This window comes from Macaca thibetana, chromosome 5 (assembly GCF_024542745.1).
Source record: "Macaca thibetana thibetana isolate TM-01 chromosome 5, ASM2454274v1, whole genome shotgun sequence".
Classification (NCBI taxonomy): Eukaryota; Metazoa; Chordata; class Mammalia; order Primates; family Cercopithecidae; genus Macaca; species Macaca thibetana.
The window spans coordinates 125,479,266-125,494,545 of NC_065582.1; the positions used below are offsets into that span (position 1 = coordinate 125,479,266).

Sequence of the window (15,280 nt, forward strand, 5' to 3'; positions counted from 1 at the left end):
GTAGCTGGGGCTACAGGTGCGTGCCACCATGCCTGACTAACTTTCTAATTTTTTGGTAGATATAGAGTCTTGCTATGTTGCCAGGATTTGTTTTGAACTCCTGGCCTCTAGCAATCTTCCTGCCTCAACCTCCTAAACTTCTTGGATTACAGACGTGAGCCACTGTGCCCAGCTTTTTTTTGCTTGTTTTTTTACCATTAATTTCAGTTACTAAGTAGATAGTTTTTTAAATCAATAATATGCTTTAACATCTTTTTCTGGATTTCTTTTTTATACTTATTCTACCTGGTGTCTCCAGAAAATTCTCCACATTCCATTTATTATTTCAACAAATGTTTATTGGGAGCCTATTATGTTCTCTGCCTCCAGTACCAGCTCTGACAGCACATGGGCAGACTGGCGACTAATGTCCCCAGAAGCAATCTCTTCAACTAGTGAGAGATGGGGTTGGCGATAGTTCTTAAGTGTCTCCAGTGGTGTGAAGTCTCAGGTGCCCACAGTAATGACCCACTCATCAGCACACTCTTAATTTCTTCTCTTCCTTGCCTCATTTTCCTATTTCCTTACTCTGCTTTCAGGGATTGCCTTCCAAATAGACTCTTTCTACCCAATTCTGGTTTTAGAGTTGGTTTTGGAAGAAACCAAACCAAGACAATAGTCAAGGAAGTTTATATCTCTGTGAGAGTCTTTTGAATAGAAACCTAAATCTTGTGAGGCAGGAAGCCTCAGGAATATTTGAAGGAGGAGAAACTAGCAAATCCAAAGGACTTGAGGTGGGAACATGCTTGGCAATTTTAAAGAATATTAAGAAGGTCATGTGGCAGGAATGGGGCATGTGAAGGCAGAGAGTTAGGAGATGCCTTCAGAGAGCTAGGCTGGGGCTGATCCTTGTGGGTGATGATAGAGATTTAGGATTTTATTCTCAGTGTCATGGGAAAACATTGGATGGTTGAGCTGGGCATTAATGTAATATGATTTAAGTTTTAAAGTATTCTGGAAAATAAGTGTAGCATATTGAGCATACACAATTTTCTTTTGCATAATAAACATATAAAGACGAAGATAACTAGAAAAGAAGTGACAACACAGAAGAAATATTCAACAAAGTTTTGAAATCTAGAAATATAGAAAAGACCTAACAGATTTAACAGACTAGAGACAGTTGAAACCTAAGAGAACTGGGGGAGAGAGGCTGTTATAGGTTGAATTGTGTCCCCTAAAAGAAGATGTGTTGTGGTCCCAACCTCTGCTATCTCAGAACATGACATTATTTAGAAACAAGAGTCTTTGCAGATTTAGTCATTTAACATGAAGTCATTAGGTTGGTCTTAATCCAATATAACTTATGTATTCATAGAAGGAAGAAATTTGGATACAGAGACAGACATGCACCAAGAGAAGATGATGTGAAGAAACACAGCAAGAAGACCATGTGAAAATGGAGGGCTGGAATGAAGCATCTACAAACCAGGAAATGTCTGAGGCTACCAGAAGCCAGGAGAGAGGCCTGGAACAGATCCTGCACTAGAGCCTTTAAAGAGAGCATGGTCCTGCTAACATGTTGATTTTGGACTTCTGGCCTCCAGAGCTGTGAGAATAAATTTCAGTTGTTTTAAGGCATCCAGTTTCTGGTATCTTATTATGGCAGCCCTAGCAAACTAGTATAGACTCCAATAAAAATTCAACTCGTATATGCCATGGAATTTAGTATATCATCAGAAATGGGAGAAACTGGTAACTTTATAGGTGAATATGAAATATGATAGGGATAACGGAAGGATTAAGTGATAATAAAAGAGCAGTTAGCTCTTCAGATCTCCGTTCGATTCTGTGCCTTTAGGTGATGACCCTTCCCTTACTACAGCAGGAAACAAGATTTATTCAATAAAGTTGTTGAACCAGAAAAATCTCTGGACTCAGGAGGAAGAAAAATGAGACACCATATTGAAAATAGGGAAAATAAATAAAGACAGTATTTTAAATAGTGAGATGTCAGTTCACTCTTCTCCACTGATCTCCAGAATGTTGGCTACCAGACTTACATATATCTAAGCAGCCAATCAGGGAAACTTATTGTCTGAGGAAACCAGTGGAACTCTGTAAAAAATAATAAAATATCTGAAATCTACTCATCTTGCAGCAAAGCCCACAGTCAATAAGTTTCACACAGCTTACACATTTTTCAAATAACATTTACTGTCTTATTTTTAAGTATGTATGCAAAACCAAGGATCACTAGACATTAGAGAGGAGACCTTTATGCCAGAGATGGAGAACAAAACAACATAGAAACAAAATTCAAAAGAAACAGAAAATGCCAGTAGCAAAAGAAAACAAAACCAAAACAAAAATTTGTGTTAATCTTAAATATCACAGAAGAATCTATGAATCAGAAACAGGAGGCTTTACAAACATGAATCGTTACCTAAGAAATAAAGAATAAACCAAAAATATGACAGAAGGAAAATTTTGACAGAATTTGAGCTGGAAGATAAGGAAATTGCCCAGGAAGTAGAACAAAAATACAAAGACATAGAAAATAGGAGGGTAATGGGAGGAAAATTTTAAGAAAACTAGAGAATTCTACAAGAGCTTTAATATCCAGAATATAGGATTTGCAGGAAGAAAAAAAGAGAAGGAAGGAATTACCAGTGAAGCAATTCAAGAAAGTTTCTTAGTGTGGAAGGACATTTAATTACTCTTTGAAAAAGACCAATTTTGGATTCAGTACAATGATTGAAAAAGTCCCATAGTAAGGTACTTGATGAAATTCTAGTATGCTGATGACAGAGATTCAAAACCTGCTAGCAGGAGTAGCTACATAATTTGTTCATTCCAGTACAAAATCAAAATATGGAGGCTGCATGTTCAAAAGTGATTAAGAACTTGAAACCGGAAACAGCAGAGCTCTAAACCAAGCATGGGCCCGTTATGGATGCAGAGCCCTCTGCTGTTGCACAGGTCACACAATCATGAAGTGACCCAGGCCCCCAGGGAGGAAAAGTATCTAGAAATCAGGATATTTCTCCCTTTCCCATCGCTCTAAGCTGTGATTCTTACTTTACTCAGTATATAGAAACAAACAGAAGAGGTACTTCCTCATCTTTCCAACCCCCAAATTACCAGCTCCCTGCCCTTATTTCTGCAATCTGGTTTCTTTCCTTAAATGATTGAACTGTCCTGGTTTCTGTCTAAACTCTATTCTTCAGTTTGTATGTGGGGATCCCATATCCTCTAGCCTATTCAAGATTTTTCTCCTTCATTTAGCCCTTCTCCTGCATCATCAATTTTGTTTTTCTTTTTGGATTATTTCCATCAGAATATAAATATCACCACCATCTTTGAAAGTACTCACTTTGCCCAAGACCTCTTTCTCTGTTTCCCTTTATAGCAAAATTTATTAAAAGAGCTGTCTCATTCATTCATTCATTCATTCATTCATGTAGAGCAGGGGGTCTTGCTGTGTTGCCCAGGCTGGTCTCAGATTCCTGGCCTCAAGCAGTTCTCCTGCCTTAGCTTCCCTAATAGCTGGGACTGCAGGTGTGCACCACCACAAAAAAGAGTCGTCTTTACCCACCTCCACTTCCTCTTCTTTGCCATTCTGTCCTCAATGCTTCAGTCAGGCTGAAACATGTGTCACTCCACTGAAACTACTCTTGTCAAAGCCAACAGTGACCCCCCATCTAATCAAAACCAATGATCAAATCTGAGGACTTATTTTCCTCAAACTTTCAGGAGAATTTGAGATTATCGATTATTCCTTTATCCTGAGTTTTTTAAACAGGACACCACATGCTTCTAGTTTTCCTTTGACTTCACTGCTCCTCTGTTTCCCTTGCTGACCCCTGCCTTATACCAGAGCTTGGATTGTTGGTGTAATCCAGAGACCAGTCCTTACTCTTCTTTGTTCTCTCTACTTTCTCCATCTAATCAATTAACTTTATCTCATGGTATAATCCCCATCAATACATTGCTGTTTCTTATATTTAGGCCTTTAGCTCCAGATACTCCCTTTAGTTTAAATCTATATGTTCAAATGCCTATTTGGAGTCTACTTGAATGTCTAATAGGTAACTCAGATATAACATATACAAAATACAACCCAATTCTCTCTTAGAAATCTCCAGTCTTACCAATCCAGTCAAATGACTCCATCATTGACACAGTTGCCTCAGTCAAAACTCTAGTAGTTATCCTTGATTCCGCTCTTTCCCTCGTATGCCACATCAAATTAACCACCACCCATTAGGTTATATTCGTTCCAATTCCCAAATATATCCTGATTGCTGATTTCCCACCACTCCTGTCATGACCCTGGACTCTCCTAGTACCGTTGCAATAGCTCCCTAACTCTCCCTTCTTCGTTCCTGTGTTGCCTCATTACTATCCACTCCACATAATGACTAGAACAATCTTCAGAAAGCCCTATAGTATAAGGAGTGTGTTTATTATCCCCTTTTACTCCAGTTAGATAAGATAACTGGAGCTGAAAATGCTTGGGAAACATGTCCAATATCAGACAGCTAGTAAATAGTAATATAAAATTTAAATCTAGATGCTTTCCTAGAGTGCCCTTTCCCCTCTTGTGTTTTGACATTCTTTAATCTTTGTGTCTGCGGTGCCTATCTCTGCACACTGAGTAGCACCTGACACACAATATGCACTGAATAAATTGTTGAATTAATTAGTGAATAACACTTGGCCATAGGTGCTATTCAAAAACCATATTCAATAACTGGTTTTTATGTGAGTGTCTTAGAATATATGCTCCGTAGAAGGTAAGATTTTAAAGGAACCATTTTTATACATCTCATTCACATTGAACCTTTTTTTTTTTGGACACAGAGTCTCACTCCATCACCAGGCTGGAGTGGAGTAGTGCACTCTTGGCTTACTGCAACCTCCGCCTCTCAGGTTCAAGTGATTCTCCTGCCTCAGCCTCCCGAGTAGCTGGGATTACAGCCGTGTGCTGCTATGCCCAGCTAATTTTTGTATTTTTAGTAGAGACTGGGTTTTGCTATGTTGGTCAGACTGGTCTCAAACTCCTGACTTCAAGTGATCCACCCGCCTTGGTCTCCTAAAGTACTGGCATTATAGGAATGAGCCACTGTGCCTGACTCCATATTGAACCTTGAATTTGCTATTGTGTTGGGAACAGGCCCTCAAATCTGGCCATAAACTGGCCCCAAAACTGGCCATAAGCAAAATCTCTGCAGCACTGTGACATGTTCGTGATGGCCATGACACCCACACTGAAGGTTATGGGTTTACTGGAATGAGGGCAAGGAACACCTGGTCCACCAAGGGTGGGAAACAGCTTAAAGGCATTCCTGAACCACAAACAATAGCATGAGCAATCTACGCCTTAAGGGCATGTTCCTGCTGCAGATAACTAGCCAGAGCCCATCCCTTTATTTTAGCCCATTCCTTTGTTTCTTGTAAGAAATACTTTCAGTTAATCTACAATCTATAGAAGCAATGCTTATCACTGGCTTGCTGTCAATAAATATGTGGGTAAATCTCTGTTCGAAGCTCTCAGCTCTGAAGTCTGTGAGCTGATTTCCCAACCACATGCTGTATTTCTATGTGTGTGTCTTTAATTCCTCTAGCGCTGCTGGGTTAGGGTCTCCATGACCGAGCTGGTCTCAGCAAGAGGCACCCAACGTGGAGGCTCGAACCCAGGTCGAAGGGTCACCAAAGCAACAGTTGGAGAATGTGGAACTAAGCTGGAGGACACCCGAGTACTCTTAAGCAAACCCCATGGTGAGTAAGAAGGGGAGCTCGGAAGCATCAGGGTAACAATGGGACAAGTGTGGGCTCTGGTTCATTCCACCTTGGAACCTTTTCACACTGATGATGAAGAAGAAGGAAAGTATAACAAAGTAACAGAAGAAGTAACAGAGCAAGTTTGTTTGCCAGCTAAAGCTAAAGGAGCAAAGGAGGAAGAGGTTCATCCCTACTCTTCTGCACACCCTCATTATTTTGGGGAAAAAAAAAAAAAAAAGTGGCCTGATCCTCCAGATCTTTCTTTTCTGGAGGACACTGGGTGAAAAGTAGTTGCCCCAGTGACTGTTTGAGCAGCACCTTGAGTGACCGCTCTCAGTTCTATTCAGGCAGGAATTCAGCAAGCTAGAAGAGAGGGTGATTTAGAGGCTTGGCATTTCCCTGTTAGAATACATCCTATATGGGGAAATATTATAGCTACATTTGAGTCTTTTCCTCTTAAATTACTCAAAGAATTTAAACAAGCTATTAATCAATATGGACCAGGTTCTCCTTTTGTCATGGGCTGTTAAAGAATGTTGCTGTTTCCAGTTGGATGATTCCTACTGACTGGGATGCTCTTACTCGAGCTTGTCTAACTCCTGCTCAGTTCTTACAATTTAAAACTTGGTGGGCAGATGAAGCTTCCATTCAGGCTTCTCACAACGCCCAGGCCTAACTTCAAATTAATGTAACTGCAGACCAGCTTTTGGGGGTCGGCAGCTGGGCTGGTTTAGATGCACAAGTAGTCATGCAGGATGATGCCATAGAACAGCTTAGAGGAGTGTGCATTAGAGCTTGGGAAAAAATCACTTCAGGTGGAGAACAATACCCTTCCCTTAGTGCTGTAAAACAGGGGTGAAGAGAACCATACATGGATTTTATAGCTCGATTACAGGAGTCTCTTAAAAAGATGATTGCAGATTCAGCTGCTTAGGATGTAGTGTTGCACTTATTAGCTTTCAACAATGCTAATCCAGATTGCCAAACTGCTCTGCTGCCTATTAGAGGGAAAGCACATTTAGTTGATTATATCAAGGCCTGTGACGGTATCGGAGGTAATCTGCATAAGGCTACTCTGCTAGCCCAAGCAATGGCAGGACTGAGAGTGGATAAAGGAAATCCTCCATTTCCTGGAACTTGTTATAACTGTGGGAAGCATGGTCATACTTAAAAAGAATACAGAAAACCCAGCGAGTCTGGCTGCCAGATAGGGCAAAAAAGAAAACTGCTGAGCCTGAAATATGTCCAAAATATAAAAAAGGAAAGCATTGGGCTAATCAGTGTCACTCTAAGTTTGATGAAGTTGGGAACCTGATTTCAGGAAATGCCACAAGGGGCCCATCTCAGGCCCTGTTCCAAACCAGGGCATTTCCGGCTCAAGCCATTCCCTCAGCCCTGAACAAGACAGATGTCCCCCGCCACAGCCGGTAGTGCCACAGTAGATTTGTGCTGCACAAAAGCTGTGAGCCTTCGGCATGGGGATCCCCCGCAAAAGGTCCCAACAGGAGTCTGTGGACCCTTCCAGCGGGGACAATAGGATTACTTCTAGGAAGGTCTAATTTAAATTTAAAAGGGTGCAAGTACAAACAGGAGTCATTGATTCAGATTACAGTGGGGAAATTCAAATTGTTGTATCCACTTCTGTTCCCTGGAAAGGAGAGCCAGTAGAGCATATAGCACAGCTCCTGATTGTGCCATATGTGGAAATGGGGAAAAGTGAAATTAAACGAACAGGAGGATTTGGAAGCACAAATAAACAAGGCAAAGCAGTTTATTGGGTGAATCAAATTACTGATAAACATCCTACCTGTGAAATAACTATTCAGGGAAAGAAATTTAAAGGTTTGGTAGACACAGGAGTGGACATTTCAATCATTTCTCTACAGTACTGGCCGTCCATGTGGCCAATTCAACCCACTAAATTTAACATAGTTGGAGTTGGTAAAGCCCCTGGAGTATGTCAAAGTAGTTGTATTTTGCATTGTGGAGGGCCTGATAGACAACCTGGGACTATTCAACCAATTGTAACTTCTGTACCTGTAAGTTTATGGGGAAGAGATTTATTACAATGGGGAGCACAAGTTCTAATTCCAGAACAATTATGTAGCCCTCAAAGTCAACATATATTGCATGAAATGGGTTATGTCCCTGGTATGGGACTGGGATAAAATTTGCAGGGTTTGAAGGAACCACTGGAAGAGGAAAGACATAGTTCCTGCCAAGATTTAGGATATCATTTTTGATGGCAGCCATTGTTAAGCCTCCAGAACCTATACCTTTAAAATGGTTAACAGATAAGCCAATTTGGATACAGCAATGGTAGTTAAGTAAACAGAAACTAGAGGCTTTAGAGGAATTACTTACTGAACAATTAGAAAACGGACACATAGCTCCAACATTTTCCCTTTGGAATTCTCTAGTTTTCGTAATGAAGAAAAAATAAGGTAAATGGAGAATGTTGACAGATCTTAGAGTCATTAATTCGGTTATACAACCTATGGGAGCATTATAGCCAGGATTGCCTCCTCTTGCTGTGATTCCAAAAAATTGGCCTTTAATAGATTTAAAAGACTGTTTCTTTACTATCCCCTTAATTGAGCAAGACTGTGCATGGTTTGCATTTATAATTCCTGCAGTAAACAACCTGCAGCCTGCTAAGCGTTTTCATTGAAAAGTATTGCCACAAGGCATGTTAAACAGTCCAACAATTTGCCAGACTTATGTAGGGCAAGCAATTGAACCTACTTGTAAAAAAATTTCACAGTGTTACATTACTTATATGGATGATATAGTTTGTGTTGCCCCCATTTGAAAACTGTTACTCCAATGTTATGATCACTTGCAAAATTTGATTTCTCATGCTGGTTTAATAATAGCTTCAGACAAAATTCAGAATACTACTCTTTAATACTACTTTGGGGCCTTAGTAAATGACATTACCATTGTGCCACAGAAAGCAACCATACACTGGGATCAATTGAAAACATTAAATGACTTTTAAAAATTACTAGGGGACATTAATTGGATATGACCTGCTCTAGGCATTCCTACCTATGCCAGGAGTAATCTATTTTCTATCCTTAGAGGAGATCCTAGTCTCATTAGCCCTTGGCAATTAACAAAAGAAGCTGAGGCAGAGTTACAGCTGATTGAAAAGCAAGTCCATAAAGCTCAAATAAACAGAATAGATACAGAGAAGACTCTAGATTTGCTAATTTTTCCAACTCAGCATTCACCTACTTGTGTTATTGTTCAAGAGCAAGATCTTGTAGAGCAGCTTTTTCTTCTACATACTAATTCACAGACTCTAACTCCTTATTTGGATCAAATTGCTACTATGATAGGTAATGGGATAACTCGGATTGTTAAATTACATGGATATGATTCTGAAAAAATTATTGTCCCTCTCACAAAGGCACAAATACAGCACGCTTTTATAAATAGTCTTACTATTTATATAAATGTGTGCAAAGACAGAAGCAGAACAACTGGTTTGGTGGAGAGCTCTGATAACAAAAATTGGGAAATAGGTAAAAATATCTTTGGTTAGAGGTTATGCTTGTATTTCTCCAGGACCAAATCAGCAGCCTGTTTGGATACCATCAAGACACCTGAAACCTTATCATAAGCCAGATGCTGAGTAAGAGATTCCTGAAGGATACTGAAGACCCCCCGGTCGCAGCCATGTCGAGACTGACACTGAGGAGGACCCCAGCTGTCACAAGCAACACCTGTCAAACACAGACACCCACTTGGGGACAGATCAAGAAGCTGTCACAGATGACGGAAGAAAGCCTGAGGAAAGTGGGACAACCAGTCACAATGAGTAATTTAATGGTAGCTATGATAGTGGTGATCACCATTGCCATGAGTATTCCTTCAACAAGGGCTGACACAGAGAACAATTATACTTATTGGGCATATTTATCAATTTTGGCTGGCAATAATGCCTGGATATAATCACTCTATGACACAGTTACATATGCTTTCTAGTCTCAGTATTTACCATAATAAATCTACTCCTGTAATTGAGGCATACCACCCTCGAAAACCTATTTGTAAACAAAATTGAACCAGGTCAGAAAAAATGAATGTCCTTGTTTAGGAAAATTGCATTGCAGAACAGACAGAGGTGCTGCACAGTGATTCCTATGGAATCATTATTAATTGGTCCCCTAAGGGGATGTTTAGCTTGAATTACACCTCTTGGTCTGCGTGCCACGGCTACACTATGTTCAGCTGGTCTGAACAAAGTGGTCAGATAGTAGAAATGATAAGAAATATGGCAAGAGTTCCTATTATCTGGAACCATGGCAGTATAGTGGCACCCCAACCTCAAGTGATATGGCCTGCTGTAGGAGCTAAACATAAGGATTTGTGGAAATTATTAATAGGTCTTAATAAGATCAATATTTGGGAAAGAATGAAAAAGCCTCTAGAAGGACATTCTACAAACTTGTCTTTGGATAGTGCAAAATTAAAAGAACAAATATTTAAAGCATCCCAGGCACACCTGACCTTAATGCTAGGAACTGGAGTACTTGAAGGAGCTGCAGACAGATTAGCAGCTAGTAACCCATTAAAATGGATAAGAACACTTGGAAGCTCTGTGATTTCAATGATGATTGTGCTTTTAATCTGTGTTGTTTGTCTTTGTAAAGAGTGCAGATGCAGATCCCGACTCCTAGGAGAAGTAGCTCACCATGACAAAGCTGCCTTTGCTTTTATCACCTTGCAAAACAAAGAAGGGGTATATGTTGGAAACAGGCCCCCAAATCTGGACGTAAACGGGCCCCAAAACTGGCCATAAACAAAATCTCTGCAGCACTGTGACATGTTCATGATGGCCATGATGCCCACACTGAAGGTTGTGGTTTTACCGGAATGAGGGCAAGGAACACCTGGCCCACCCAGGGTGGAAAACCACTTAAAGGCATTCCTGAACCACAAACAATAGCATGAATGATCTGTGCCTTAAGGACATGCTCCTGCTGCAGATAACTAGCCAGAGCCCATCCATTTGGGCCCATCCCTTTGTTTCCTGTAAGAGATACTTTTAGTTAATCTACAATCTATAGAAACAATGCTTATCACTGGCTTGCTGTCAAAAATATGTGAGTAAATCTCTGTTCGAGGCTCTCAGCTCTGAAGGCTTTGAGAACCCTGATTTCCCACTCCACATGCTATATTTCTGTGTGTGTGTCTTTAATTCCATAGCGCTGCTGGGTTAGAGTCTCCATGACTAAGCTGATCTCAACACTATTACATAATAGTATTTATTATGCAGTAGTATTGAGTTTGCTACATTTTCTACTCATGACCCTACCTTGGCTTTCTGTCTCACCTGTGGAAAAAATCGAGATTCTGTCAGTCATCCATAGGACATGATATGGTCTGGTCTCCTTACCTCTGACTTTGTTTCCTACTACACTCCCCCTTGGTCACCCTGTTTCAGACATACTGACTTCCTCAATGTTGTTCCAATGCATTTGGCATGCTCCTATCGCAGAGCCTTTGCACTCATTCCCTTTGCCTTGAACACTCTTTCCCTACTATCTATGTGGCATCTACCTTGTCTCTTTCAAGTCTGCTCAAATACTGCATTCTCATTGAAATCTATGGCTTATTTAAAATTGCAATGTCTCTGTTGCCTGCACTCCTAATCTCCTTTAACCTGCTCTAACTTTTTTCCATAGTACTATTCACCTTCTAAAATATTGTATAATTGACTTAACTGTTTACATTAATGTTGTTTGTCTACCATGCTAGAATGTAAATTCCATGAAGGTAGGAGCTTGTGTCTTTTCTTAATAGGCAGTCAGTGCTGGTTGTGCATCTCTAATCAGAAAAGCCAAAATCTTATGTGCTCCAAAAGTTTTGAGTGCCACCAACATGATGCTACAAGTGGAAAATTCCATGCCTGACCTCATGTGATTTGTCACAGTCAAAACTTTGTGTAATCACACAATTATTTTTTAAAATTGCATAAAATTACCTTCAAGCTATGTGTATAAGGTGTATACGAAACATAAATGAGTTTCATGTGTAGACTTGGATCCTATTCTCAAGATTTCTCATTATACATATGCATATATTCCAAAATCTGAAAAAATCTGAAGTTTAAAATACTTCTGGTCCCAAGTATTAATATTTCAGATAAGGGATACTCAACTGGTATTATTTGTTGAATGAATGAATAAATAAATAAAGTTGTGAAACGACTTGAGAAAGTTATTTCATTTATGTAGTATTGAGAATTTGTATTTATAGTACTCAGATTATTAAGACTACATGTGAATACTTGCTCATTTATAGATAAATAACATATACTTTAAAATGATAAAATATGTTTATGAAGTTTGGAATAACATTAAAAGTTACTAAAAATAAATAGGACTATTATTGTGACTTGATTATCACAGTTAGCTCTTACATTATAAGAAAGTCCTTACTGTCCATACATGATTATTAAAACCAAGTTTTTGAAATCTGTTTTTTTTTTTACAAGGACTCTCTTCTTTAGTTTGCCTCCTTATAGCGAGATAGAAGTGCTTGATGTTTTCAGGACTATTTTGCACACCATAAATTTCTCAAACTCTGTTTTGTTTGAGAACCTACATGGTTCTGTGAATTTCATTAAAGCTAAAGTGGTCATTACTTAGAAAAGGAAATTTTAAACTTATTTTGAACCTGTTCTTTGGTTATTGATCTAAGATGTTATTTTAAAAACATTTCTAACATCAGTATGTAAACATATTGTATTTTACAGATTTAGACCCTAATAGAGACACAGATAAAAGCAGTTTTCTATTGGTATATGTTTATTTTATAGATTCAAATTAAAATAATTAATAATATGGTTAATCATGAAGACCAATAAAGTCATGTGATTGAAATTCATGAATGACAGTTGCAGTGCTTTTCTCAGCCTGCTTCTCAGTTTATGTCTGGAAGGGCTTTGGTTGAAAGACAACAAGAAAAATAGTTGGAATGGTTCTATTAAAAATGACAATAGTTAAAAACAAAACAAAACTAAAGCAACCTGAGAATAACATGATTAGTAGGAATAGTAGGATAATTTTATTTCATAACTACCTCACCAACAACATCTAACAACCATTTATATTATTATTATTATTTTTGAGACAGGGCCTTGCTCTATCACCCAGGCTGGAGTACAGTGGCACGATCACTGCTTACTGCAGCCTCAGTCTCACGGGCTCAAGTCATCCTCCCACCTCAACCCCCCAAGTAGCTGAGACTACAGATATGCACCATAATGCCCAGATAATTTCTAATTTTTTTGTAGAGATGGGGTCTCCCCATGTTGCCCAGGCTGGTCTCAAACTCCTGGGCTCAAAATCCTCCCACCTCGGCCTCCCAAAGTGCTGGGATTACAGGCATGAGCCACCACACCCAGCCCATTTATATCATTTATCATAAATATGTCAGACAAGAAACAATTCAAATATATAGTAAGTGATAAAACTATGATGGTTTCATGTGCTACTTGTTGGAAGTTCACTTGTCTTTGCACATATGGTTGTTATAATTTGATAAAAGCATGTCCTAGGCAGATATGCTTAAAACTTGATTGACATTTACTAGAGTATGGCACATGCATTTTTCTGAGTACCAATTTATATCTTCCCTTTCCCCAAATCCCTCAACTAGGACTCACAAAATTCTTAAACTTGTAAATTGAGGATATTTTTTTTCCCACCCAGTATACTACTACTGGAAAGGGTGAGGGTGAGAGGGTGGTGTGGAAATATGATTTGGATCCATAATTGAGGAGCAAATTTCCCCACCTCTAGGAGGTGAACTACTCATGTCTGGAGAAGAGGGAAGAGTAGGAATGACACAAGTCACCACCTACCCTTTCCTCACAACCAACCAAAGCAATGACTTCCATCCCCTGATGCAACACTAAGAAGCTGCATGGGACCTGAGTGAGTTTCAGTTTGAAATTGTCTACCCACCTGGGACAGCAGAAGAATAGAACAACTCTTTTATTTAATTATTTAATTTTTTTATTAGGAAAAGTGTACATATTTGGAGAGATTAAGGTAATGAACCCCTATGTACCTAGAACAAATATTTTAAATATAATTGTACATAGTTGGATATGCTCAGTTCAAAATTTTAGAAAAATACATTTTATAACGTTCAACTTTCCTAAGCACCGACATTTTCAAGAAATTCAAATGTATGTATAGATATTTTCCTAGATTTATTAAAAACTGAGCTTCCTTGGCCATAGAAGTTAATGTTTTCATTATCTCTGAAGTCTCCAACTTGGGTATGTATACACACACATGTTTATTATATGTGTATTATAATACATATAATTGAGGTGGAACATACATACGTATTTATACATGTGTATATATATGTATGCATACATGGAGTTTAAGCTATATATACTTTTAAAGAAGTAGAGCAAATCAAATATTTGCAGATATCTGAAGCACCCCAAGGTTCCGCAGAACATAACTTGAAAAACACTATTCTAGGTACTGGGTGCTATGGCGATGAATAAGATATGATGTAGCCTCAGAGAACCACATGATCTCAGAGCCACTGTTCAATAAAATGTACATCAATGTAGCTCATTGGCTAGTTTCCAACTAGAATAAAAATTGTTGCTTGTGCAAGCAGTAAATTTTCTTTTGTTTTTCCTCAATTTCTTTAACATCATTTCTATCACTCTTCAGTGCTTGTAGAATGAAAAATATCATGTGCAATGATTGAGATTTAATGTTGAATTTTAAAAGTGCAAAGATAGAAGTAATTTGTGAAGGATGATGCTGAAGTTTCTTATTCTATTCAGTCACTGTAACCAGTGTGATTCAAGATTGGTTGATGTATGGACCATGGCCAGCAGCAGCTTTTTTCAAAAGTAGAAGACCAGAAATTTTCATCCCTGTCAATTATATAAGAAGGAATCTAAAATATGTGATTTTGGACACCATCTTTCCTAATATGAGACATACTTTCCTAGGACTCATACAATGGTAAAATAAAACTTACCAGTTCTTAGATTCACAAAAACTACTTTATGTCTTAAATATTTGTTCAGTTTTAATTTCAATTATATTTGAATGAATAATACATTAACATGATTTGTATTATTCAACGAAAGGTATATATTCCATAGTCATCCATCTCTCCTTCCAGGAGTTAACCAGTATTATATTTTCTTGTGCATACTTCCAGATACCTTTTTTTAAAAAATTGGGAACCAGTCAATATTTATATGTCCTTCCCAACATGCCTTCTTTTTGCTTTTTTACCTAAGTGGTAGTGTACTATATACTCTGTTCTGTATTTTGCTTTTTTTTTTTCCTGAACAATATATCTTAGAGACTATTTCACATGAATTTATAAGGAGTATTCTCTCTTTTTTTTTTTTTTTTTTTTTTTTTCTACAGGGCATAGTATTACATTGAATTGATATATTGTGAATGACATTTAGATGATTTAAAGATCATTTTAAAATCAGGAGCAGGTA

General features: G+C 38.4%; 1 long non-coding RNA gene across 2 annotated transcripts in view; it reads left to right on the forward strand.

Annotated features, from left to right (window-relative positions):
- LOC126954641 (uncharacterized) overlaps nt 1-11,924 on the forward strand; it is a 117,779-nt gene extending 105,855 nt beyond the window's left edge. The window contains exons 3-5 of one of the 2 annotated variants that reach the window (XR_007725674.1): nt 1,358-1,590; nt 5,610-5,763; nt 9,340-11,924. This is a non-coding gene — a long non-coding RNA (uncharacterized LOC126954641). Of the gene's footprint in view, nt 1-1,357; nt 1,759-5,609; nt 5,764-9,339 lie in introns of those variants that run through there. The other variant, XR_007725675.1, reaches the window with a different exon arrangement.
- Nucleotides 11,925-15,280: the final 3,356 nt, after the last annotated feature.